Source organism: Ixodes scapularis, unplaced genomic scaffold, assembly GCF_016920785.2.
Source record: "Ixodes scapularis isolate PalLabHiFi unplaced genomic scaffold, ASM1692078v2 PGA_scaffold2__306_contigs__length_199485367, whole genome shotgun sequence".
Taxonomy (NCBI): Eukaryota; Metazoa; Arthropoda; class Arachnida; order Ixodida; family Ixodidae; genus Ixodes; species Ixodes scapularis.
In genome coordinates, this window is record NW_024609857.1 from 155,019,575 (window position 1) to 155,046,107 (window position 26,533).

General features: G+C 45.4%; 1 protein-coding gene across 2 annotated transcripts in view; it reads left to right on the forward strand.

Moving 5' to 3' along the window:
• The first annotated feature begins 6,716 nt into the window (after positions 1-6,716).
• Positions 6,717-26,533, forward strand: part of LOC8039240 (single-minded homolog 2) — a 135,643-nt gene continuing 115,826 nt past the window's right edge. The window contains exon 1 of one of the 2 annotated variants that reach the window (XM_042292073.1): positions 6,717-6,883. The gene's annotated coding sequence lies outside the window, so the exon portion shown is untranslated. The remainder of the gene's footprint in view (positions 6,884-26,533) is intronic. The other variant, XM_042292074.1, reaches the window with a different exon arrangement.

A 26,533-nucleotide genomic window follows, 5' to 3' on the forward strand; every position in this document is an offset into this window, starting at 1 on the left:
AACAACGGGCGCCATGAAGGCGAATAAACACGCCAGAACACAAGAGTAATTCACGCTTTCAATAACAAACAAATTAAGAACTCACTAAAGGGAAAACAATGAAGATACGATGCACGGGGTCAATGGGGACAACGCGGGAGCTAGGAACAACGCTGCTCTCCGCATACCAAAATGGGCGCACAACAGCCGTACGCCAGACGGCGCGGCTGTCGCTGCAACACGCAAGATGGCGACGACTACGCGGAAAAGGTGTATACACTACTCCCATAACACATGCAGCCGACGGATTGGCTTGTCTCTTTCAACAATTGCTTCTATGCTATTCCCTTTGATTTCGCGTTTAATCTGGGACAGATTTGGCTCGTTTTTGGCCGAGAAAAAAGAACTACAAAAATTTCATGACGGCTGTGAATTATTTTTTTTTAAATTGTGCGTGACTGCGTGTAAATATGAAATGACGACGGATATCTTCCTTTTTATAACACGTTTGGTGGGCTGGCAGCATTAACTTTCTTCGGCAGGGTGCTTGACGTTTGACATTAGTGCCGATGGATCGCCAGCTTTTTTCATCCTGTTAGCTTGCATCTGAAAGCTGTCCTTCGGAGTATGGAGGCGTGAATTTCAGTGCCTATCCTAGAGATGACATAGCGATGCTCCTCTTGAAAATATTTTAGTTGGCCGACCTGTAGTTCAGGATACCCTTCTTTGATTTTGGACTATAAGTTCAGCAAATATAGGGGAGTCTTCTAGGCAGAGAAAGAGGTGCAGGTACTGAAGTACCTTTTTTGGGGGGACTTCATAGGTAAACGTGAAACCTCCTCCACACTCCGCAACTATGTCCTCCACTTTGCCCACCCGCGTTTCTAATTGTCCACCTTTTTGTAGACACATCAAAAGGTAGTCTACGTAGCAGACTACCTTGCCAACAATTATGTCGCGAAGCGCTCTTTCGATAGCACAATACACTTCGCCGAGGTAAATATCACTTAAAACGGGGGCTAGACATGACCCAATGCAGACCCCTTACTTTTGCTGTAGCATTCATCACGCCAACCTACTATAATTGACTGCAGATAGAACAGAAAAAACTCAATAAAGCTTTCCACAAGAGCTGCATATGGATACCAGCTCTCCCTTGGCTTCAATTGATTTCAGAAATCGATCATGCGGTAAGGAGTAAAAAAGTCCTTCCACTTTTATACTAAAAGTATCACTCCTCCTCAGAGCTTATAACTGGAGATACTGCATTAAGCCCTTCGACGGTTGATAATCCAGAAAGGATCCTTGATATTTAAAGATGACAGCTTCTCTTGTAGGTAGGACGCCTTTTGCCCTTGCTGCGACCACTTTTTTGTTATAATGACTCTAGAAAGGCATGCCTCTTTATCCGCTTTTTCGCTGAAAAACACCCCAAGATGCACCCGTTCATCCTTTCTTACCTTCTCCGCCAACTGGATAGGCGTTCGGCCAGCTGTTTAGCTTTTTCTTTAGTTTCTTTAGGTGAATATTTACCGGTCTAAAATTATTTCCTATGCAGCGTTTGCTTTTTCGATAAGCATGCCTGCCGGTCACACCACAAATTGTATTTTTGATTGTGAGATAATATGACACGTGGTCAATTACCCACCATATATTCCTCCAAGGAAGAGATGGATTCACCTGTTCTCGTTTTTTTTTTTTTTGTTTTTGAGTTTGAAGAACGTTTACATATTCGGAGATCTACTTTGGCCTATCCCCCTCCAATGCTTTGTCCGCTACTTTCTTACAAAGAGTCACCAACTCCGGGGGGTTAGGATAGGTTCGAAATTGAACTTGGGACCCATCTCCAATGGCTTGCCAATTTCTGGAGGTAACTTGGCAACCCTTAGGGTTATCCAGTCACCTTTCAACTGTTTCTGTAATTTCTTTTATTGGAAGTGGGGGATCGATGGCCGAGTGGGCTAGCGCGCACCAGCTCGGAGCACGTGGAGCGAACGCTCGCGCTGCAAAATCCAAAGATACTGGGCTCAATCCCCACCCCTGCCTGTTTCGATCTGGATGAGCATCGTTCCGGCGTGCGGTCGTGTATCACTCCTGCGTGACGCAGGTTAAAGACCCCAGCCTAGCGGTTGTACTGCACTGGCTAAATTTCTCATCTACAGCTGGGAGACTCGGCTGACCAACTACACGTTGTCTAAATCACCACACAACCCCAATTATTCCTTGGAAGTGGCGGCCGGATTCAACAACGGAGGGCCAGAGCGTTCCGTGAGGGTCTACTACACTCTAGTATGGAGCAAATAACATGGGTGGAAGATGGGCGTGTGGATGCGCGGTGCGTTGATGTTTTCTTTCCTCTTTTCTACCAGTAGAAAACGAATAGTTGCGAATCAGCGCCGGTCTTGTCGTTTATGTTCCTCCTACGTGCTTTTCTTTTGCGTTGTTTTTCATCACCAGCTATCCTATAGATCTGACCTCGTTCCTTGTTTTTTTTTTTTTAACTCATTATGTCAACTGCATTTCTAAACTTTAAATGAATTTGTTCACGGAAATATTTAGGGGAGTAGCGATCATCATACCTCAGCGCAAAGTTCAACCTGCTCCAAATCTGGGCGGAAACGAACAGTTTCTGTACAGGAAGTTGGTTACAATTTGGGCTATCCAAATAGATTGCAAAAGCATGAACTCCAAACAGGAAGCAAACTACCACCAAGCTGCCACCAAGCAACAGCACAAAATCCAAACCAAAACCAAGGGTCCATCCCTCGCGATTTCGAAGTCTTTTTTTTACGTGAAAATTGTAAGGAAAGAAAAAAAGGCTAGCCAAAAGACGTGCACCTCAACGTATCTTCTAGTGACCTTTTTTTAAATTCTTTCGATTGCACGTCACACTTGGAGCAATCAAATAGGCGCTGATGCCATCCGGAATTTTAAGCAGACCTTGACCTGCGGCATTGAGCTTGTGGACCTCTAGAAAGCCGGTTTGGTAATAATGATAACAGAATATATCGTGGTATCTTACGAGTGGCGGTCCTGGCTTGCCATGCGCAGACAAACTCTCGTTATGCGGAAACAACACAAGATGGCGAAGGGGACACGCGAGTGCCCGATAAACTAGCTCTCCTAAAGATTGAATATTGTGGATCGCACTCAAGCCACGTGGACGTTTCCTGCCAAATTTCGAGGAGGTGTTTTCAGAGGAAGATTGTGACGCCAACACAGAAGCTCTTGCGACGATAATCAACTCGCGAAACAGAAGGCCAACGCGAGGCACAGGCACGAGTGCTACGACGGCGTTCGGCCAAGCCTCGTGGCCAATCCGCGAGAAGACGAGCCCCAGCCGACCCCTGACGTAGCGCTCGTGTCCAGTCTGTTCCACGTATTGGCGTTCTTTAGGTGATGCTGAAATTTTAGTGCAACGGCTTTCTTGCCTAAAAAGTGTTTGCACGTGGGTCTCGGCACTTGATACGCTCCTGCGCTCGAGTGAAAATTTTTCCTGGGCGTCTGTGCTAAATATTGGGCACATTTTCTCAGGAACTCTGACTGCCTGGTCGACTTCAACATTGGATGCGAGGAACCCGTATAGCGGCAGATTAAATGTCAGACCACCCCAATCGCGACGAGTAACTTTTTGCGGAACGTTCCATTGGCCAGGCTTGTCATGAGCAATATAAAGCAGTCATATGTCCATGTCACGCTATAGATACTGGCAGCCTAAAGATATGTTCTTATTCTAACGCAACGTCTAGGAGCCAACGCGCCCTATGGCGTTGCCCACCGCTGGCCGCGAATGGGAGTTTATCTCCGTCGTCATGCGCAGGGCGATGGAGCGCACTGTAGCCCGGCTCACGACGGACTAGACCAGCGGTCCTCAAAGTGTGGACCGCGGACCCCTAGGGTTCCTCGAGAGCGTTCATGTGGGCCCACGCCAAGTAAAGAAACTGCTCTAAAAAGAAAGCCCTCCTACGCCATATCACAAGACATCTGATGCAGGATGCGTTTGGAGTCGCCAAACGGCTTCCGAGTGGGTCAGGAGGTCCGTGACGACCAAATGTTTCAGAACCACTAGACTAGAGCATGCTCCATTCAAAACGTCGACAGGCGAACCTCGACGACGGTGGCTATCCGAGAAGCCCTCGCACGAGCGTCCCATTCGGGAATCGGGTTGTCGGCCGGGTCCAGTTGGAGTGTGTGGGCGCTTGTTTCTGCGATCTGAACCCGCCGTTCTTGCCCGTGCGATGTTTTTTCGTGTTTGTGTTCTGGTGTACGTATTTAACGTCCGCGCGCTAGACTGGGCGCGAGTGTGTGCGATGGCGGAGACCGCTCCGATGACGCGCTACCTTGTGAAGCTTCGTAGGCCCAATGAGTCGGACGAACTTGCATGGGGTGCCGGCAAAAACTGGAAGGTCGATGACACAGAGGTAAAGGTAATTATAATTAAGGAAAAGGATGACCTAACGTGTGTGCTATATATGATCATGTGCAGGTCGTATGCACGGGCTGCAGTTTACGAGCGCATCTTTAAACGCCGTAGAATGCACGGGAACGGCGAACCCAGTAGAACATACCTGAGCTATTTAGCCGTTCGAAATTTTCAACTGGTGTCTCAGCCTGTAAACGATAGCGGCACGTGATTAAAATGGGATTGAATCCTGAATTGTTTGTATGGGATTCGTAACGTGGGCTACAATTTCGAACGCTTTCAGTGCGTATTTAGACATCGTCCGCTCCCCTCGGTGTCTGTGTCTCGGCTCTTGACTCAACGTCAAAGGCTAGGTACGATCATAGTGCACTGGCCATTTGTCGGAGAGAGGTCGCTGCGGAATATCGAGTGAATCGCTTTCATCAAAGTATCCCGGCGGATTCACCGGAGCCGCTTGGCACGACTCCGCTCCAAGCGACTCCGGCAAACCTGGCGAGAGACTATCTTCGACGGGCGCGATATTAGAATGTTTTTGTTGCTCCCCTTGACAGTTGTGTAACATTTCGGGAAAAAAATTAATGCTGGAGTGCACTGGTTACCCCTGTCACTTGCTTGTGTTAGAGCTGCAAACCCCTGCGCCGAATCGCTGTTTTCAAGCTTGACTATACTTTGTGGCGACTTGACTTGATACAATATTTGCCGCCATTTCCGAAAAGAAACTGATGCACTTCCGATTACCACTAAAGCAGTGCAGACCGGTTAAAAACGAAAAATCACTGTATAGGCGATGAAAGGGCATCCTAAAGATTGTGTTAAAAAGTACTTGTACTTTACTTTGAAAGCGTGTTGTATTTATAATTCATCATCAACATTGCACCCGGTGTACTTCAAACTTTACTTGAAGTAGATAATCTCTCATTTACCTTGTACTTTACTTCAAGTATACTTGTTAGATGTACTTTACGCAGCACCATAAACAAGCAAACACTAACTGCAAAATTAAGCTCTGGCAGTGCTAAACCTCAAAGTAGAGACCATACATCCGCAGTACATCACTGACCAAAAAACAAGTCTAGAAAACAAAGAGGCACGCAGAAGCAGAACCAGCTATAATTAAAGCATTTCTGTGAAAACACAAGCCGCTTTATATTTGGCTAGCAGAATTTTACTAACGGGTCAAAACCTATGTACTTTTTGTTACCATAAAAATTTAAAAATAACTTCAAAAGTAATCTGCTAGTTTTTACGGTAATTAGTAATTTACTCAATTACTTTCCATTTGAGTAATTTCAAATGTAGTGGAATTACTTTTGAAGCCAATACCTATTAACTTAACTTAATTATTTTTTTTTAGTAACGTGTACATGTCTGTTTAAATGTGTAACTATCAGACTCTCTTCGTAACGAGTTATGATAAGATTATTCGGAATCTGCGTGTATTGTAGGATTTTCATTGGTGCACACAATGTAGTCCGCGAGAAAAAAAGAGTCTACATGTTTTTCTCTTACCCTGAGATAAATAGGCGGTTTTGTAATGTAGTACTTGTTATTTGCGGGAATTAACACCTTTTAAACAATATAAAATAAAAAAAACGACCCTTTTCAAAAATGATTTCAGTGCCTCTTTAACAATGTGTGGAACTCAGAGCGTGTCCCTTGTGATCTGCCAACTGCAGCACGTGACTATGGCAAACATTGGCAGGATATAATCGGCTCCAGAGACTCGGACGCTTATTCTGCCTGCGAGTTGAAGGGGTAAACGTTGCTCGTTTCTCTAGATTTTTTTTTTCTTTTTTTTACTGCGATTGTCACTGCTTGGAGAAAAAAAATATTAATTCGTGTTTCAGGTTATGACTGTCAAGGAATAATTGTAAACAGTATTCAAGGACGGCAAAAAAAAAAAAAAAATGTCGCATCGCCCTTTAAAGTGAAGCGAAGTGTCGTTCCTTATATGACCAGCTGAAGTCTACGTGGAGCCATAAAAACAAAACCGGCATCAGCTGAGTACAGTCATCTAGAGACGAAGCGACGCATCTAATGCGGTCGGAGGAAAACAGGCAGACGTTGGGCAGCCTGCCCCGCAAGAGCTTTCCTCTTCCCCGTTGCGCACTCCTCTCCGGAGCAGAGCCTCCTCCGCATCCTCCCGGCAGGAGTGCCCCAAAGAGTGCAGGGCGGTCTCCGGGGGCGTTTCCATCGGTGGCACCGCCCCCCTTCCAAACCTGTCCTGGCCCGACCAATGAAAAGGCGAACGTGGCCCCCCTCTGCGGAAGCCCCGACGGGGGGGTGCGTCCGCTGCCGGGACGGCCGGAAGTCTGCCATGGGGGCGCAGGTGAGCGCCAGGCGAGCCCCTGCGGCTCTCCGACGAGCTCCCTGGCCCAGGCGGCCCCTGCCAGCGTCCACGGCACCGGATGACCCCGACGCGCACAATGCCCCGGGCCCGGGACCTGACCTCCTCCGACTGGACACTTGAACGCTCCTAAGGTGAGTCAGCTGCCTCGGCTGCCTTCCACACGACCACTGACAGCCGAAGAAACGACGGGCGTGGCGAAGTAGCTTATTACCGCTCCGCAGCCAATCAGATTGCGCCATTAGCCGATCAGAACGCCCAAGAACAAATCACGATGGAGAAGCGTGAGCGTAGCGAGTCACGTCCCGCGCTTCTTTAAGCTGTCGGTGAAGACATTGAGTGCTTTCCCGCAAGGTACTTGGGAGAGCCACTTACCACAAAGGAAGCTCGGCAAATCGCGTGTTTGAAGATATCTTTAAAACCTAAAAGAATAACCTGCACTGTGGTATTGATCTTGAAGTAAGCGCGTGAAACCAAACTTGTTCACAGCCTCAAAGCGCAGGTTTTTTTTTTTTCTTCTTTTTTTTAACTTTGGAACGCAGTTTTGTTATTTGCCGAGCTCTCTTTGTATACACTGCAGCAATCGGCTCTTCCCACGTCCTTTGTAGGGAAGTAGGCGCACGGGAGTTTTGAGAGTGATATAGCATCGCGGGGCGCATTTTGCCGGTGCTTTGAAGGGCTACATTTATTGCGCGGATTGTTCATGCTGAGAGGGGAGAAGGTGTTAGAAAATAATGATGCGATGCGGCTCTTTGTGCTCTGTTACGATCTGAATCGAGCGGACGCGAAAATCATAAAGTGATTTATAACGAAGAAAGGCAAGCAGAAAAAAAAAAAGAAAACGATGAAGACTTAAAGCAATTCAGATAAAATTCTAAAATTTCGCACCTTTTGCATTTTTTATTATTTTTTTTTTTAATATCGAAATTAGCATTTTTCGGACAAAAAACCTTTACTACCGCTCGAAACTTTGCTCCTAGTTCAGAAGTAGCGCAGTGTATTCTAACGCGACCCCTAATTGCAACATCACGTGCTTTGAACAGCGCGAAAAGGCCACAGAAGGCTACCCCCGACGTTCACAAGATTGTTCAACTATAACAGCCCGCTGCAACATAGGAACTGCAGGACAAGTTCTCCGCAAAAACAACGTTTCGCTTCACAGAACACTTGGGTGGTTGAGCTTAACTTGTTTAGGACGCCAATCTTTGAAAGAAAAGTCATATGAGGGACGTTCCTTCTCTTCTGGGACGTCTGAAGGATGGCCATATTTTTATTTTTTGGTTTAGTGAAATCGTTTCTATCTGAACAATTAGGCTGGCGGAGCCTTTCCTGTTTTTCTCATGTTTCAAATGGACTTCCGACAAAATGGCGTTTGGTAGGAAAAAGCGATACAGTTTATCGAAACCCCTGCTTACACGGTGTTATTGTGATAATCTAATGGAGATTGAAATACTTGTATTCGAAAAAAAGCTTGGCTGCTAAGCATCGAAGTTTCCCTCGTCAACATTACAGCTTGAACATTTCATCGGCGTGCCATGAATGCGTCAACTCCCAAAATCACATTCGACGAAGGTATAAGAGCATTCCTCGCATAAATGAACGCAACAATAGTGGAAGTTATTTTCGCTGTGCACTGCAGCAAGCAAACTATGAATACGTGCTTCTTTAGCGCCATGCCATTCAAGCAGATGACAGATGCTGGGGAGGTAAAAAAAGACAGGTTAGAAATATTATCAAGAACGAAAGTTGGACTTTCGTACTAGGCACTATGCAATTACTCCAACTCCAACGTCACAAAAAAAAAAAAAAAAAATGCGACGCTGAGATAATTTTTAAATGCAGAAACCAAAGAAATTATACTAATGCTCGCACTTTGAAACGGAAGGGGGTCTAGACTGTAATTGTAATCAAACGCGGTTAGGTTTGAACGGTCTGAATAAAAAGAATTAAGGGCCTCTCGTTTGTGAAATGCACAAACACTTGCATTCTCCCACTAGTGTGCGCTGCTGGGGCTATCAAAGGCACAGACCTTTAGGCGGAAAAGCTTTGTTTGTTGTTGCCGGAAAAATATAAATTGCTTATAAAATTAAAAGTAATCGCGCATAGAGCACGTGGAGCGAAAACTCGAACTTCAGAACCCAGGGATCCTGGATTTAATCCCCTTCCTTGCCCGTTTTGATCTAAATGAGCATTCTGAGGTCGTGTATCGCTACTGCGTGGTGCGCGTTGAAGTCTCCAGGCTATATATCGGTGGCACTGCAGTGGCTAAATTTCTCATTTAAATCTGAGACACTAGACGCCCATTGAGTCTCACTAACTTAAGCATGTCTAAACATGCACAAAAGACAATTACTTTAACTAAATAAAGCGTATAGTTTAAACATCTACGTTGTAATCGCCATCACTACGAAAGTTAGCGCCAGTTCCTCGTTTTTTTTTTTTTTTATCATTAGCGTAACTGCTCGGCCTATATGTTCTCATTTTATTTTAATAGGCGCAAATTTCAGCTTTGGTCCAAGTATTTATTTGCTGGAACTTGGTTTCACCCTTGAGATTTTCTTACGATTTCATCCCGTTTCTCTACGAATAAAATGTGTCCAAAAATGTATACCGCGGAAAGAAATGCAAGGTATGAATTATCTGTCCACTGAATTTATTAAAATGTATTAGCTCACCGGCTAGATAATTGGGAAATGGAAGTAATAAATAACTTCGAACTCTTAATTTGTTTAAGACGTGCGTGCACTGAGGTACGTAAGTGAAAGTTATGTCAGTGCCTGGGCTGTGTTTTGAAGAAATTCTATTGCCACGGAGGAACGGTGGCTATATACCTTGAAAGTGAGGGTTCTCTTTTCCGGTTGTTGATAACGAAATTAAATACCAAATAACACGGACGAAGAAGAGACACGTTCCGTGTTTTTTGCGCTTTTAAGTCCTCTAGATCACAATAAACTCACTAGCGCAATTCAAAGTTTTAATTCAACTTTAATCGGAGGTTTGCTTCCAAGTTGTCATCGTGAAAGCGTCGTTTACCTCTCTTCAACGCAATGGTGCAAAGAGCTACACAAACAGCCGTTTTCCTACGAAGTCACCCTGAGAGTATTCCGTATTTCTGGAATAAGTCACGCGATATTGAAAGGCAGCTCTTTGAAAAGATTCGGGAACTGGTTCTACGGATATCTGTCCTGTTTTTTCGCGTATATGTGAGGAAAAATAAAAGGCGTTTTTTTTTTTTTTTAGTCTTTACAGATTAAAAACAAAATATATAGCCGTGAAAGCTACACTAGTGCGGTCTATACAGGCGAGCTATACGGTCAGGGGTACATAATATAGGAGGCTAATAACCACGATAAGGCATTAACTTTTTAAGTAATGAAAATAAACGCATGGTTAAAATTAAGAAAAAACTTGATGAGTGTCATCAAAAACGATTCAATCAGTAGAAAGTGCATGAAAAGGTTAGGAGCGAGTGGGAAGCGGGGTGACGCGCTAATCTTACCACTCGTCCAACGGGCTCAAGGCTGGCAGTTCAAAAACGCGGATGAAAAGATGGTGTTATCATCCGCGTTTTCGCGTCGGCAGCCTTGCGCCTGTTACACGAGTGGTAACTTTACGGCACCACCACGCGTCATACGAAGACCAACTCCTTCTAAAATGTACTAATTTAGCGATTTTCGACGACGCTCATCAAGATTCAATTTGAAATCCTATTTATTTTCAGAAATTAAACTGCTAATTAACAAATTCTAGCTAATTATTCGACTTCTCGTGACGATTATCACCCGATATTAGCTCCTTTTGGCCGTATAACTCACCTGCACAGAACACATTAGTGTAGATTTTACGACTTTCTTAAAACAAATGTAGAAGCCCCAAAACACCCTGGTCCTTCGTTTTCTGGTTTTATATTTTTGAACAATTGGTGATGAAAAATTGGGCACTTTGTTCCAGGCTGGTAATCACGGAGAAATCGGGTTTAAAAATATATATATATTCTGCAATTAGGGTTTTTCAGGTTGTATTTAGAAATATAGAAATATAATTAACAATAAAGAGCATTTATCGGTTTCAACCTATGTAAAGCTTTTTTTTTTACAATTGAATTAATAAGATACACAACATAGCATGGGAACGTGGTATAAGAGCTGACGGGCTTTTCGATTTTTCATAATCGATGTTGCTTACATAATCTACTGCATGCGCTAAATTTATGTATGTGTGTGTCTATCCTAGTCCCGTCCGGTCTTTGGAGAAATCTGCATTGAGGGAACGCTCCCTCAACATCACAGCGTACATTTGCAATGCACAAGAGTATCACTTCAGTTGGACGAAAACGAAAAATCTGCCGTTCTCTTTTAAACAGGGTGTCGAACCGAACTCGAACCCGAACCGAAAACCGGATCAAAACCTTTATTTTTGACCGAACCAGAACAAAACCAAAACCGAAATCGAACGGTTCATATTGAACCCGAACCGGAACGAAACCATAATCTTATGTGGCGGTTACCGGTTCAATGAAAACGGTTAAGGGGCCAATTGGTGTCAATAATTCGTCCAAATTGGAAAAGTTGCGGGCGTATATTTTTCTTATGTTGCCAAGAGTAATCCTAAATACTGTGAGATATTTTTGCATTTTGTTTTCATTGCATACGTAATACAAAATACATCATCGTCTGGAGAGCTTCAACTTTCCTTTGTTTCTTGGATTGACCCTGGCGTCGCGGGAGCGGCGGTGGCTATTTCGAAGCACCGCTTGGCCGCTTGGCTACGAAATGTGCAAGTGTCGGAGCGGATTGCGCCACTGTAGGCACGACGGGGGCCTACGCGTCCGCGAAGGTTTAACCTCAAGATTGACCGTAAATGCAGTCGCTGAGCCATTTAGTCAATCGAGCACCGAGAGCGCACCACGTGACCTTCCGCTTGAGTCCAGCGACACCCTGGAGGAAGGGCGGACAAGTGTGCCCTGCATTGGCAGTATAGTTTGTAGGGTCGCCTGAGGTACATTTCAATAAAAATACAATTCCTTCTTCAACTCGCTCGGAGTGTTACCTTACAAAAAAAAAAAAAAAAACACGTGTGAGCAGAGCCAAATTAACCAAAACATATGGAGGGCAAGCAATTTAGCTAGATATCTTTTTACTGTCTACAAAATTCTAGGGTGCCTTCATGTGCGCTTTGCTTAGGGTGGAGGCATCTGGCCATTTTGTTCTCACTTTTACATTTATTTTTCCTTCAGAAGCGCGTGAAAGAGCGTGTCTCTGCACGCGTCTGTGGCGCTGACTGTGCTATGGTGACATTTTGTTTTCGTCGATTTCTTTGTATTTTCCCCGTGAGCGCGTGCTGTCGGCATCGGGTACTACAAAGGGTGGCATCACTCTATACAGAAGGTCACTGAGGCACCCTACAAAATCCCAGCCCAACACGTGCGTGTTTGTCGCTTCGGAAAGCGAGCAAAGCACGCGCTATACGCCCGAACACTATACTCCGTTTCACCTTATGATGTACCGCAGGAAAGGCTACAAGCGCGAGCTCCTTGCTCTGGGGCAGATCTCGGCGGCACAAGCTCTCGTGCGTTAAGAGTAGCTCCCAACGCTATGAGCTCGCGCTTCTAGCCTTGTCTGCGGTACAACATAAGGTGAAACGGAGTATAAGGATAACACGCGGGCCAGAAGCTTTTTTTGGAAAGGTCTATAGGGAGTATTCACTTGACGCCATATTTGTGGGTGCTGTTAAGAGCGCATGCTCAGAACGAGCTCACATCAATAGGCTGCTAAGACCGACACTCTTGATGGTGCGGAATGCAGGCTGAAAAAGAACTGTGGCAGCTCACCGTCAGCACGCGCTCAGCATTCGCACACACAGCTAGGGCCGCCACTGAATACTCCCTATAGACGCTTTGCAGCAGCTGTGCATGGACGCCGCCATAACTGACCTTCAGTTTTTGTTTCCTCTTATTCCGTTTATTTCACTTCATCGTTACCATAGCAGGCCAGGTTATTGCCACATTAGATTCAACTGTGTCCTTTCCTAAACCATCGGCCTTTGTAGAAGATCGTCAATTACCGTTTCAGTTGCTCGGCATCTCGGTAAGACAAGAGAAGGTCAGTAATGGCGGCTGTAATTTGGCGCGTGTGTAAAGCGTCTATAGACCCATTCCGAAAGTACGCCTTCTTCTCGCAGAGTTTGAAATTATGCACAGCTGCGTGTGCAAAAGACACCATAAAAATGGAAAGCCGATCGCTTATATATAGTTCACTTAAGAACAGAAATATGCAAGTAATAGCCTTGCCATATCAATGGTGCCTTTTGCGCGTGCAGAGTTTTCATATCTGCCTGAAGAGAAAGTAGTATTGGGATGGGTATATTGCAAAGTACCTCGTGCTCTGAAAAGACTGCAGGAAGTGCTCGGTCAATATTCAAAGGTCGAGTTAGGTTCGAACCGGTTCGCGCTTATTAAAACCGGTAACCGGAGTAATATTGTGTGCGCTACCCTAAACCGGAACCGAACCGGAACAAATGACAATGTACTGAACCCGAACCTGAACCGAACCAAAATAATGACCGGTTCGACACCCTGCAAGTTTTAAACGAAGTTTTGAGAGTAGTTTCGCATCCTTCCCCTTTTGTCTTCGCGAGGATTGAAACGAAGAGAGCAGAGGGGCAATGGATAATTTACAATGCACAGAAAAGTGATATTTTGGGGCTCGATCTCTGCCACTGCAGTTCACTGAAGCCAACAAAATCAAGGTTCGTTTCCAAGTTGTGCAGCTAGCGCCCGTGTTCTTTACCAACCGTATTCCCCTACAAAATATTTTCTGAGGGAAATAATTTGGAAAATTGTGGAATTAAAACTAGGAATTCAATGAAAAATATAATGTTGCCCGATAAAAAAAGAAAAGACCTGTTCGGAGAGTAAATATGATAAAATAGCGGATTTTTCCAGAAAACAAAGAATTCTGAGTGTAATGTACGTCCTTCGTAAAAAAAAACTAAGAAAAAAATATTAGCAGGCGGCATTTCTAAAGTTTAACTTCTGCGTGCGATGAAATATCTTTGCCGTAACTGTGAGGGTTTGTTACTATCGCGGTAAATTATAAAAGAGGTCAAATTTGTTCATATTTAATAAAAACATTCAGAATTTTTATTGAATTTTTTTATGGAATAATGTCTCAACTTCAAATATGTTTTCACCTGTGCCGTGTGCGTTCACCTTACTATTGGGAGAGTATGCAGACGTGTCGATGAAACGCAAACGCGATTGAATCCCTAATTAAGCTATGAAGGCATTTCGAAAAGCAAAGTGTTTGCAACCGCCTCCGTGTCGTGTGTCTTGTTACGAAATACGCGTATATAAAAAAGAAAGAAAGTAATGCGAATATTTTATTCGTCGCAAAGCGAGCGGGTGAAGACAAACAGAGGTGCCAAAAGTAAGCCGAGAAAAAGCAAGGCAGGTAAATGTTCACGTTCATCTCAGAAGAGGACCACAAACTTTAAGGCATTGGGGGAGTATGTTCGTTGACTGCCGGCGAATGACGGGACGGATTGCTCGGAGAACATGTGGCTGAATACGACCTTTTAAATGTGCGGACCAGTATCCGCTGAAAGCTTAAAGTATTCAACATGTTTTCTCGTGTACATAGTATTTAAAAAGCTGCAACTTCACTAATAACAAGCGTGCAGCTTTTTTTTTTGTCCACCGCTGGTGATATGTATTATTAGTTGTCAGTCGCTCAGTAAATATGTGGTGTCGTTTACTTTATTCTGAATGGTAAGACACAGAAATGCTGTACACATATGGCAGTGTATAAGGTTGCGCGCTTAAATCCTTTCCATCCCCCCTCCCCTTCCCCTTCCCCCCCCCCCCCCCCCCCCCCCATTATGATGGACAGACTGTGTGAGTTCAGCTGGCCTTTTATAGTATTATTCACCAACAAGGGCTCAACTACAGCCTGTTACCGTGTGAGAGATTTAAAAGAGGCCTTGTGAACAATCTAGGAAAGAACAATCTCGAGAACAACTGAAACGGCATAATACAATGGATCAAGTAGCTGATCTGGTCACCCCAAATGTCAATATTTTCCGACACTTTGGAGTTCACGTAGCAGAATGGAAGCATGCCCGATGTGCAACAAGACGTGATGTGTGTCTCCCTTGCTCAGAGAACGATTCACCGTGTGCGGGCAGCTCTGCCGCGCCGACGATTTAAGCACGTGTACGATGGCACGGGCATTGTCAGCCGTGGGTTCGCATAGTCCGGAGCAAGGCTTCACTCGATAACATGCCCACGACTGAGCACTCGTAAATTTTTGGCGGGGCCCCGTTTCACGCACTTTACATGTCGCACGCTGGATCCATGGCATTGGGTGGCAAGTAGACAATCTCTTTCTGACCCGATCACCGTTTTCACAGAGCGTTTATCTATAGTACATATTGTCACTTTAGGCTCAATAAGAAGAGCCTGTTTCTTCTTGAAAGCATGGTGAACGTTTACCCACTAATTTATGAATAACACAAGCACGTCAAATCGTGCATGAGCGGAACAGGGCGCTTTAAACACGCCAGTTGAAGACGGGTTCCAGGCAGCGTGGTGGTGGCAGAACAATCCGTTACGCATGACCGCGGGCACGTTCTCTGCTTCCGATTTTGGAATCAAACGACAAACACGAGATACATTTTGAGATTCATATACCGTAGCCTCTTCGCAAATTGCTTCAATTAGTTTAGACACCAATGAGAACAACCTTTAAAACTGCGATTGCCCCAAAATCCGTCAAATGTAAAAATCAGATTATTTAACATATTTTATTTCTTCAGCCGAGTGATCGCGATAGTTATAGCCCCACCTAATATACGCCGAGCCACGTAAACACGCAGTGAAGACGTGATCAACGTAATGGTCACCCTTTCTAAAGAAAACAGTGTGAGTCGAAAACAAACACCCTTGTATCAACGGGCACTAATAGGCAATAAATACTGCTCTCTTTTCTGCTTGTTAGGCCTATTTCTACCTTGGACACTTTAACAAATCCCGGCACAAAGACAAACGGGGAGTGATCATCCTTTCCACCCCGAGATCAGCTCGCGCCTCTGCACCCGGGCAAGAGGGGGAGCCCGACGGACAGTCAGTGATGTTTACGGGGGCCTCGAGGCTTAACGGCGGCACACACACAACGGAACCGACGACAGAGAGCACGAGTATCATTTAGGGCCTCCCCGGGGGGGAACAGCCCAAACACCACGGCCCGCTCCACTTTGAGCGCTCGACCGCGGAGGGCGCACAGTCCGGCGCGGTGAACCTGTCACGTGATCGAGCCCCCTATGTTGCCGCTGCTGGAGACCACGTGAGACAGACGCTGCATTCGATTGATTCGGACGGCTCGTGGCGTCCTCTGCGGTCCATCGCAAGCTGAAGCGGAGTATATCGTGAGTTACGAGTAACACTCGTCGGCCGCGTGGGGGCGCTAACTGCGGGGGGATTCCGTCGCGTCGCCTCTGTGTGTGATGGTTTCGGGGCATGGATCCCGCTTAATCCGCTCTGTGCGGAGCGAAGTCGCGGGGAAGAGCCGTTTTAAAGAGACGCATCGTTTCAGATTCATTGCATTACTTTTCCGCCCTTTTTGTTTTCTTCCCGGTTCATCCATCCGCCCGCGTTTTGCGGGAGCTTCAAGAATGCAGCTGGGTCGGCGTTCAGTCAGTAGCGAGCTGTATCCTGGCATGGAAGCGCGTTCATCGGGCGAGCTTCAATGTCAGGCTCAGCGGGAGCTAGACAGGAGTGTGTTGCTGTGTTGGTTTTATTTTCCTCGTCAGTGTATTTGTTTTACAAGTCTGTCTCTTCCGTGTGTGATACATTTTTTTTTTGTATTCTAATATAAAATAAAATACAACGTGCACGTATTCAGCTTATATGGGGGTGTGGATCAGATCATCATTCGCCTTTCAGTGGTCAAAAAAAAAAAAGTGTTTTTAAGGTTTAAGTTTTAACCTGACGCAGTTGTGCAAAACGCTGAAATAACACCAAATATCGACTCGATCCTGCCTGGCGGCAATAACAATTTGGCTAAAGCTTCCCGCGCGGCTTCGCGAGCTCAATGCGTGAATTGCTACGAGGGATACGGCCTGTGCCAAGCATTATTATTATTGAAAAATATAAAAAAAATGTAAAGATCTTTGAATATTGTTGCCTTAACTCCAAGTGTCAAAACTAAACGAAAACAAACGAGACGTCACTACTGAAGTGGAGGTCAAAGAGTGACGCCCGCTGGTGGCCACCACGGGAACAACAGTTTCTCGGGAAAACAAACATTCTGCCAGTCCTTCACAGCCATGAAATACGGCGAGACAAGGCTCGTTTAACCATATTCTTTTCCCTAAAAGCCAATTGTTAAAAACAAGGCACTCAGTCTAATAATTAGTACCCTAAAAATGTTATATACAGTTACACGCCAGCGCGGAAATCTGTGAGGTGTCGCGCGGTGTTTGTGATTGTGTAATTCCACAAAGATAGCGACGTTATTCTTCGCCTTTCAGTAGTACCTCGATCGCTCTTGACCATCATGCGACATACGAAGTGAACAAGCGGTGCCTCGTCAAAATTTTAGATGTGCTCAATTGTTGGCGTGTTATCGAGCCTAGCATTACTCACGACTGTACGAACCGACAGATGACAATGCCCGTGCCTGCACATGGTGAATTAAGGCCTGTTCATACATGTAGCGGAGCGCTACAAGCGTAGCGCTGACCTCGCGCTAAGCGCGTGCTGACGGGAGTGTTCACCAGCTTTGTGTTGCACCGTCAATACTGTTGTTCATGGCAGACAATAAGTAGCAGACGACACGTGAGAAGCGCTACATTAGCGCTTCGCTGCATGTGTGAACCGGCCTTTAATTGTTCAACGAGCAAGGGAGACACATACCTCGCGACGTTACACATCGGACGAGCTTATTTATGCTACATGACCTCACAGTGTCTGAAAATGTTGACATTTTGTCCCTGCGTTTATCTTATTTGCAGTTTTTGCAGGCTCGCGAATTCTTAGTAAAGAGAGTATGGCGATCTCACCAGCGGCTCTCATATTGTGTCGTTTCATTTCTTCTCTAGACTGCTTTATTTATACGCAAGGCCTCTTGTCAATCTCTCGCACTCTGGCCCTCATGATGCCGAGAAAATGGAAGTGATTTGCAAATCATGCATGATGCACTGTCGTATGCGTGCTTAAGGAGGCGAGTGAAGTAATGCATTTGTGTGTTGCGACTTTCGCACAACTTACAGCACTGTTCACTCTAAGAAATACCTGCGCGTCTATTTACCGGCAAAATACTCAAAGAGCCCATCTCTGCGATCTACGAAATCAGCTCAGCGAATTATGAGGCAGAAAATCTGTTCAGATCTCAAAATTAAGTCTGCGCTGTGGCATTACTCAACGCAAGGATGATGCTTTGCATTGCGGAATTCCCACACCGCAGACTTTATTTTTAGGTCTAAACAGATGTTCTGCCTCATCATTCCCTGAGCTGATTTCGTAGATCGCAGAGATTGGCTCTTTGAGTATTTTGCTGGTAAGTAGAGGCGGAAGCATTTCTGAATTTCTGAGAGTGTACACTCTAAAAAACGCCCGTGCGTCTGCTTTCCCGCACAACACTTGTAGAGCCAATCACCGCAACTTACGTAGGCAGCTCAGCGAATGACGATGCCGAAACATATGTTTAGACCAAAAAATGCAGTCTGAGTTGTGACATTAAGCAATGTAAAACGTCACTCTCGCATTGCTTAATGTCACAACACAGATTGCGTTTTTTGGTCTAAACATATGTTTCGGCATCGTCATTCGCTGAGCTGCCTCTACAAGTTGCGGTGATTGGCTCTCCGAATGTTGTGCGGGAAAGTAGACACACGGGCGTTTTTAGAGTGCAGTTCAGATTTTCACCATTGCGCTTACAGTAACGTCATACGTGACGCGTAGAAAACACGCAAAAATTATTGATATTTTTTTAAGCTAACACCATGACACGAAGAGTACTTCAACTAAGCAATGGCGAAGCGCCATCAAATATATATTAAGATAAGGCATTTTCAGAACCCGCTATGCACAAAATAAATGTGATAAAAGGAGTATGTGAACTGACGAGCGTGTTGGTCGAGTCGAGGAACATCAAGAGAATAAGACACAGGTGGGACGAGGGATGACGTACACTTTCTATCAACTAGCAACAGTACAACAAAGCCACAGCGAACACTTTTAGAATCGCAACCCAACACTAAAGAAAAGAAAGAGACATGGAAATGGGGCAAGGAAAGAGAAGAGAGGATATCCTCAAAATGTAAAAGTATACATTGCAGCGTTTGAAGACTATTGGTACCCGGTAAAATACAAACGTTGTGTTTTCTTGCAAAATGCGTTTAAAACAGCTCTGTGATAGAGTCAACAATGTCGAGAATCTGCAGCAATGCGCTGTCTATCACGCAAACAAATTCGTCCGATGCGAACAAAAGAAAGCTTTTTTTTTTTTCTTTTGATTAGGTTGCGGGGACCAATATATTGGCCAAACGGGAATGTGCGTCAATCACCGACTTCGGGAACATCATTTGGAATGTTCACGGGCCTCAGCTGACTCGTATCACCTCATCGTCGTTCATTTCCGTTCGTGTATTCGTTGCATTGCATCTTTTGAGCGAACCAGCATCGTACGAGGGAACCACAGCAGATTCGACAGAGCGATTATAGAATCATTCACCATGAACAAAGCCGACAGCAATGTTTCTGCTCCGCCGCTCGTTTAAACTCGAGATTAGATTGCGTTCCTGTCTCCGTAACTGACATAGTCGTTTGGTCATAATTTTGAAAAGTAATGTAGTTTTGCCAGTCACGTCTATTTTTTTTAATTTTTATGATATATATATTTTTTCTTGCCCCATATCCATGTCTATTTCTCTTGTTTTTTACAGTTGCTAGTTGAGAGATAGTGTACGTCGTCCCTCGTTCCACCTGTGTCTTACTCTTTCGCTGCTCGTCCGCAAATAATAATTGACTTACTTAAAGATATGAGCATGCCTGCCTTTCCGCATTCGGAGAGTTTTTATTTGGGAATTGTTCCAGTTTTAAGTGGTAAATGAATATCATAATTTATATTTGGAGAATAAACGTCTCAGTCAGTGGTTGAACTTGGTTCAAAGATGAATAGATTAATAACATCATCCGACTGTGTACACATGTACAACTATGAATAATAACAGATAAGCATTACTGTCGTCTCTCTTCGTACGATATAAAATAGTATTAGGAAGGTCACTGCTCTGTCAAATTAGCTAAGAAAGTTTGTTGTATATACTTTTTGTTTCGCAATAGTACAGACCCCGTCAGGGACCCAGCAGGAGTGGCTACAAAACACAAACCCTGAAACACCATCACCTGTGAACACATACAGTATTCAGAATAATAACTGAAAATTATCTCAACCTTGCATAATATGCATTAGTAGGTGTTGGGCTATGAAGTGTCTTTTAATGGGGTCTTTCATTATATTCTAATTTTTTTTATTAAAATAAAGCTGAGGAACTCTGTTCGTCCTTTGGTAGGGCTCCAACAGCCTGTCATGATTAAAACGCTCGTTTATACGTAAGACCGTTTTCCGTCAAGGTCATGGGTCCAAACTTAAGTAATTATTACTGGCATGAAAACTCGTCTGCTCTTTTCGGTGGGATATCCTTGACTCCATTCAATAAAATTAACAGTTCCAATGCGCTATCTAGGCGTCGGTACATATTACCGATAAATCGCGCTGCCAATTGAATGTTCTCTAGTTCGTCAATATATTTGTGTATAGATGAATCCCAAGCTACGCAGGCGTACTCCTAAAATGCCCTGACTATATAAAGTTTTATATGAATGCAGAGAGTTTTCCCTGGGATGCCAATGACAACTTTTGTCTTTGTGACCACAACGCTCGGTTTGCCGTTAAACAAACGTTGGTAATACGCGTGTTCTAGTTCAAACGGGTCGTACAGGTTACATCGATATATTTAACTTCGGATGATTCTTTGATATCAGTGCCGTCTATTCTGTAATGAAAACTCAGTACTGTATTTTCATATGTAATTCTGCACTATGTTTATTTATGTAGGTTTAATCGGTGGAACTTCTCAGTTTTTTTTTTTTGTAATTTGTGATTACAAGGTTTCATCATTTCGATTTTTCAACCATTTCAACTCTGGGAACATTACATTACACTGAAGTTTCCGAGGCCTCACCTTATTCCATCCCATAGCCATGCACGCCCGTTCCTGCACAGACCGCAGGCCTCGTTTTGAAGAGACAACAATCTTGGCGGAAAGGGGGGGGGGGGGGGGGGGGAAGGGGGAATAACAGCAGACATGTTAGGGAGATTATAGTGATTCTCCATGAACATCGCAAACAGCAACGTTTACAATATCTCCCTGTTTCTGACGAAGACTGAAGTTGAATTTCTCGAATCAGAGATGAATTTGTCTACCAGACACTACCTTTCATCTTATCCCATATTCCCCTCCCTTCTCTCTTTTTAGTTGCCCCCATTTTCCTGCCTAATTGATCGGCTGCTCGCTTTTGGAATTCCTATATATGTTCGTTGCTAGTTGAAAGATGTTGTGTGGTCCTCATCTTACACGTTTATTCTTTCTACAATCTAGACGCCACTTCTCCATTAACATCAAATTCACTCGGGTCAGATCAATAACCTGGCTCATGAGAACGACCGCGCGACATGCTGGTGTTGTGCGCACAATCACTCCTCGCATTGACTAATCCTTAATGCTCGGCTAGTGATTGCAACTGACTATACTGTCGCGATATCAGATCCTTAAGCGCGCACCCTCGGAAGGATGGACCCGCCTGGCTCTATCTTGACTGTGATCACTTTTTCTTTTATAGTTCACAAAGAACCCGGGCGCCGGCATCACGCGGAGCGCATGCTCACAGTTTAGGCTTTCCCCGCACGGGCAACTTGTACAGTCCAAAGCTCTCAAAACGTCAGTGAGTTCACTTTCTCGCAGAGCTGGCAGACAGCTAATCGAGGCGAAAAAATAGAACGATCCCAAGGAATGACAACAAACCTGATCGTATACTGTTAATACCGCGCTGACAAGTCAAGTCAAGTCAAACTTGGGGGTTTTACGTGCCAAACCAACGACGGGCATCTGGCATGCCCCAGCGGAGGACTGAGGATTAATTTCAACCACCTGGGGATCTGTTGACGTGCAACCAAAAGCTCGGTTACACGGCGCCTTCTCCGCAATAAGCCTCCGTCAGATTGCGAGCACCTCGGCCGGGATTCGAACCTGCCACATGGGGATCCGGACCGCGCTGAGAGACACGAAGGGCGATTAAATAAGATGAGAAGGTTTAATGCGCGTCAGGCACTTTTTTCTTAGAGTGAAGGAAAAGTGTCGTTTCCTTCGCCGGGTGCGCGATCTGGTAGACCTCGGTGCAACAAAAGATGTGCTCGTGAGAAAATTACGAAACAATTATCGCCGAGGAAGCCTAAAGCCGCGGTCCCGTCGCTAATACATTCAGCAAAACACAGTCTGCAAACACTTTTGGGGCGTTTTTCCCTTTTGCATGCATTGGCCGTACAAAAACGCTCTGCAGACGCGACGCAAATATGCGTGGAACACGGTGGAGGCGTGTAATTCTATCAGCATGTCTGCAATGGACAGCGCGTCCTTTTTATGAGCAGTGCGGTTGCTGCTTAACGTCACCATTGGTACGCTCAGCTCTGCGCGCACACACGACAAGTTTCTTTAACCTAGACCATTTTTGTTTTTATGCGAAAGCACCGCTGCTTAAGATATCTGGAATCCGAACTCCCCCCCACAGTCTTCTTCGGCCTCGCTTCCGAGACGTGCTCCCCTCGGACGGGCGCCGACGGCTCGGCTGATTTATGTGCCGAGCGGAACCCAGCGCGGCCAGATCGTACGTTCCGTTCGTCCCTTTGAGCTGACAGCGCGGTGGGAGCTACGCACTCCCCGAACCAATCGACCGCCTTCCTTTCGTCGCCCGACCCCCGCTCTCCGCGGTGGGTATACGGGCGGCAGCGCGATCACGTGGAGAAAGGTACAGACGTACGACTGCTCCAACGAGCTTGTTGTACCTTACACCACAATGTCAGCTTGGGGGTGATGGGATTGCGGTGTTCACCGTGTACACAGGGGATGGCGAAGAAACCGACCTGGATGGGGAAAGATCCGTGCCACTCGACTCGACAGCTGGGACGTGTAGGGGTGCCGTCCTACTCCGTTCTCGGTTAACTCTCCCGCTCGCACTAACCCTTTCTCGCTTTAATTTCATCTCCTCATTGCGCGCGCCGGGCTTGTCTCTCGCGTGAGACGTGCCTGTTCGACGGCGAAAAGGAGACATTTGTTCTTTTTCTTGGATTCGAAGGTGTACAATTACAACAAGACAAAGGTATAATTCGAGTAGATGGAGTGGGGGCCCAATTAGGACGCTTCCAGGGATGACTGGTAGTAATATTTTAAGACCAAATCAGTTTTTTCTAATGCTGCATTAGCAGTCTTTTTTTACTTTTTTTTTTAATTTTAGGTTGTTGGTTGGGGCATAGAAACATATGCCTTTTAAATGCGCCTGAAAAGGCGTTTTCAGCCTATTGTGGTCAGGATGGAACAAAATAGGTGTTAAGGCTGAAACTCGTGCGCGAAAAACCAACACAACCTTTTAAACACGGGGAAATATTTCCACTTATTCTATTAGCGTTCTATGAGTGGGTATTTAAGCCAAAGGCATCTCAACTGTTCTTAAAGAAACCATGATCTCAATTTGCATGGTGTAAGTAGTAAATATATTTCTGTCTCGAAAATAATGACACGTTTTTCCTGTATTTTGAATTTCAAAAGATTTTCAACTGGTTTTTCGCACCAGTGTTCCAGCCTTATAGTCCATTCCATTTGTATGTGGATCTGCAGTGGCCGGCAGTGTGACCCGATACAGCCGAGTGCGGGTGAGTGCAGCCGAAGGAGGGAAAATGCCGCATAAGATCCCTCCAGAATTCTAGGCCATGAAGCTTGTAGTCAAACTACGTTGACAGAAAACCTGACAGTCTATTCCAACCCCCGGTTCTCTCAGCATGGGGACGTTACTACTCCTGCCTAAACGTCGCTGTTCCAGCCGATATTGCCGCACCATGCACTCCCTCGCGCGTTTGAAGTCATTCCATCTGTGAAACGCTTCCACCATATATTGTCCCTTATATTTAAAACCGGAAAATTTACGACACCGATAATTTTTATTAATGCGGCCCATAGACGTGAAAAGGTTGAGAGTCATGTAGGCTCGTTGCCACAACAGGCCAGTTCCTTGAAGTTTAGCAGACCCATGGGTTAACTTTGTCCAGGCAGCTTTCGCGCTCGTCCACAACAAGGAGTCTTGTGAATTGCTATATGTGCTTCGTTTAGTAAGTGCACTACACGACTGGCACATATCTTACGCTGAATATCAGCGGCCTATATGGTTACACGTGATAACTGCTAAGAGTACTCCCAGATTACTCATGCGTACTCTGCAGCCCTTCACTTAATGATACTCGCCGCGGTATGAACTTACACGGAGTTTGTAAATAAGCAGAAGCACTCAATTATTTAAATCATTACATTGACTATGCTGTGGCAGTCAATTTTATATTATTCTAAATTCTCCAGTAATTCAAGCTCATCTTATGGCACTAATTGCAGTAACGTAACGACACTTTGAGTCTATCAAGAGCTAACCCTCATCCACAATGTGGGGGCTGCGATTGTGTGTCCGTTGCTTTTCAAGAAACAATTTATCTCTCACTCCATGGCTTTCCCTCCTTTCTAGTTGTCTTTTTATTCTAGACTGCGACACAGTCAGCTCTGTCTTCCACTTCCTTTCGTAGATTATTCCTTCTAGTTATGCCATACCGCCTCAACTATAGTCTCACACCATTGGCCAAAACAACATTTTGTGTTTTCCCACAAGAGTCCTCAGGGCCTTTGACGATCCGCCTTAGACGGGACGCTCGGACCTCCGCAGGTGTAAGCGGGAAGGGGACCGAAGACCTCCGCTCTTGGTCGGCTCTGAGCTGGGCAGGTGCGCTCGTTCCCCGACCACGGAGTTAAGCCTCGTTCGCGCCGCTTAACCGCCGCCGCTCCTGGACCGGTCAGCGTCTGGGTCCGCGCCAAATATTTGCGCCCAGCCTTAAGACGGCGGTTCGGAGAGGCTGCGATGCGTCTGGGACTCACAGTCTCGCCTGCTGCAGACGACGCTCGTCCAGGTAACTGGACAGCATCTCTGCCAAAGGCGAGGAGACGCGGCTGTGCTCCGTGCAAACATCCATTGTGCCCGTCTCTTTGTCGGGCCGGCCCTGGCCATGTTGAAGGAATGGCGCCGTCGTATGCCCTTGGGATACATTGGAGGGACGAAGCGCGTGTCGTGCCCGCAGAGGTCATTGCCTCGTCTCTATTGTCTGGTGGGATGCTGCATTCCTGGAGCCAGCGAAAATGGCCCCAGTTACCGCGGTTGCGAAAAAGCCTAAGTGCAGCATCTCTATAAGGCGATCATTAAAACCCCTTCTTTCGACTTCCAAATCCTGCGGAGGAAGAAACGCTGAACTCGGCTTGCAGTGCGTGAAATGAAAATTATTAAAACACAAAGAACGTGAGGTCAATCGACCTTAGGGCAACACCTATTACTGCCAACGACCTTGGCACGTTTCAAGATTTCTTCCAACGAGCGGCGGAGAAAAGCTCACCAGAGAAAAGTTAACCGGAAATAAGCTCACAGGAGAAGAGATCAGCTGCCTTTTGACGGATGCGGAGAAACGCTCACATAGGAATCTAGAATCGAACGTTCAGTCTAGTGAAATGGATTCACTCAAGTGAAATATGCTGCCATGCCTTACGACTGAGCACGCCATCCGTCTGTACTTCATTGGCAGCAATATTTTTATAGACAAAAAGGTCTTGCAACACTTATTTAAAAAGAAAATCACGACGAAAATAAAGACTTCAAATAGAACGCCAATGAAATGATAACCGTGGGACAGCGTACAGAGCTGCAGCTTGTGTAGTTTCTGGATACATTTATCTATAATGACTTCCACGTAGTATATCGACACCGTATTACCAAATCTTCACATTTCACCATTTGTTTTAAGAATCAGTGCATTCCATTGCTCCCTCTACCGATCAGTAAACAATAAAGTTCATATTTCCCTCATTCCGGCTACGCCAGAATAAAATATAGCAGCAATCCCGCGAAAAAGGTCGACATGAAAATGGAAGGAGGGCTGCAGCAGAGTTCCCTGCTTTGATATGTGTACTCTATGTGGCGTTGTCAACATAAACAAGCGATTCGCTTTTTCGACATTTTTTAGAACTGAAAGGGTGCCATGGAAAGTACTAGTGCGGTGAGAGGTGCTAATTCGGGGCATCAACTTATGCGGTACAAGTTTGATGCTGGTCAACACCTTGTCTTAGTGAAATTCAAAAACCGTACTCGCGTTCGCGCTAACCGTGTCGCGCATTGTTATATTGTCTGCTTGAGAGGCACCTATAACCTTGGTTGCACTACTACTATAAAATTACATCGGTCACTTCACATGGAAGCTTAAATTGAGGTAAGATTTTTTCGGGGTTTGTCAAAAGACTGGCGAGCTTTTCTCCGGACCCGCACAAAAGTGGGCGAGCTTTTCTACGGTAAGCTTGTTTCCGGTGATCTTTTTACCGGTGAGATTTTCTCCAGAATTCACTGCCAGCTACCAACGCAGGCCAGGGAATCT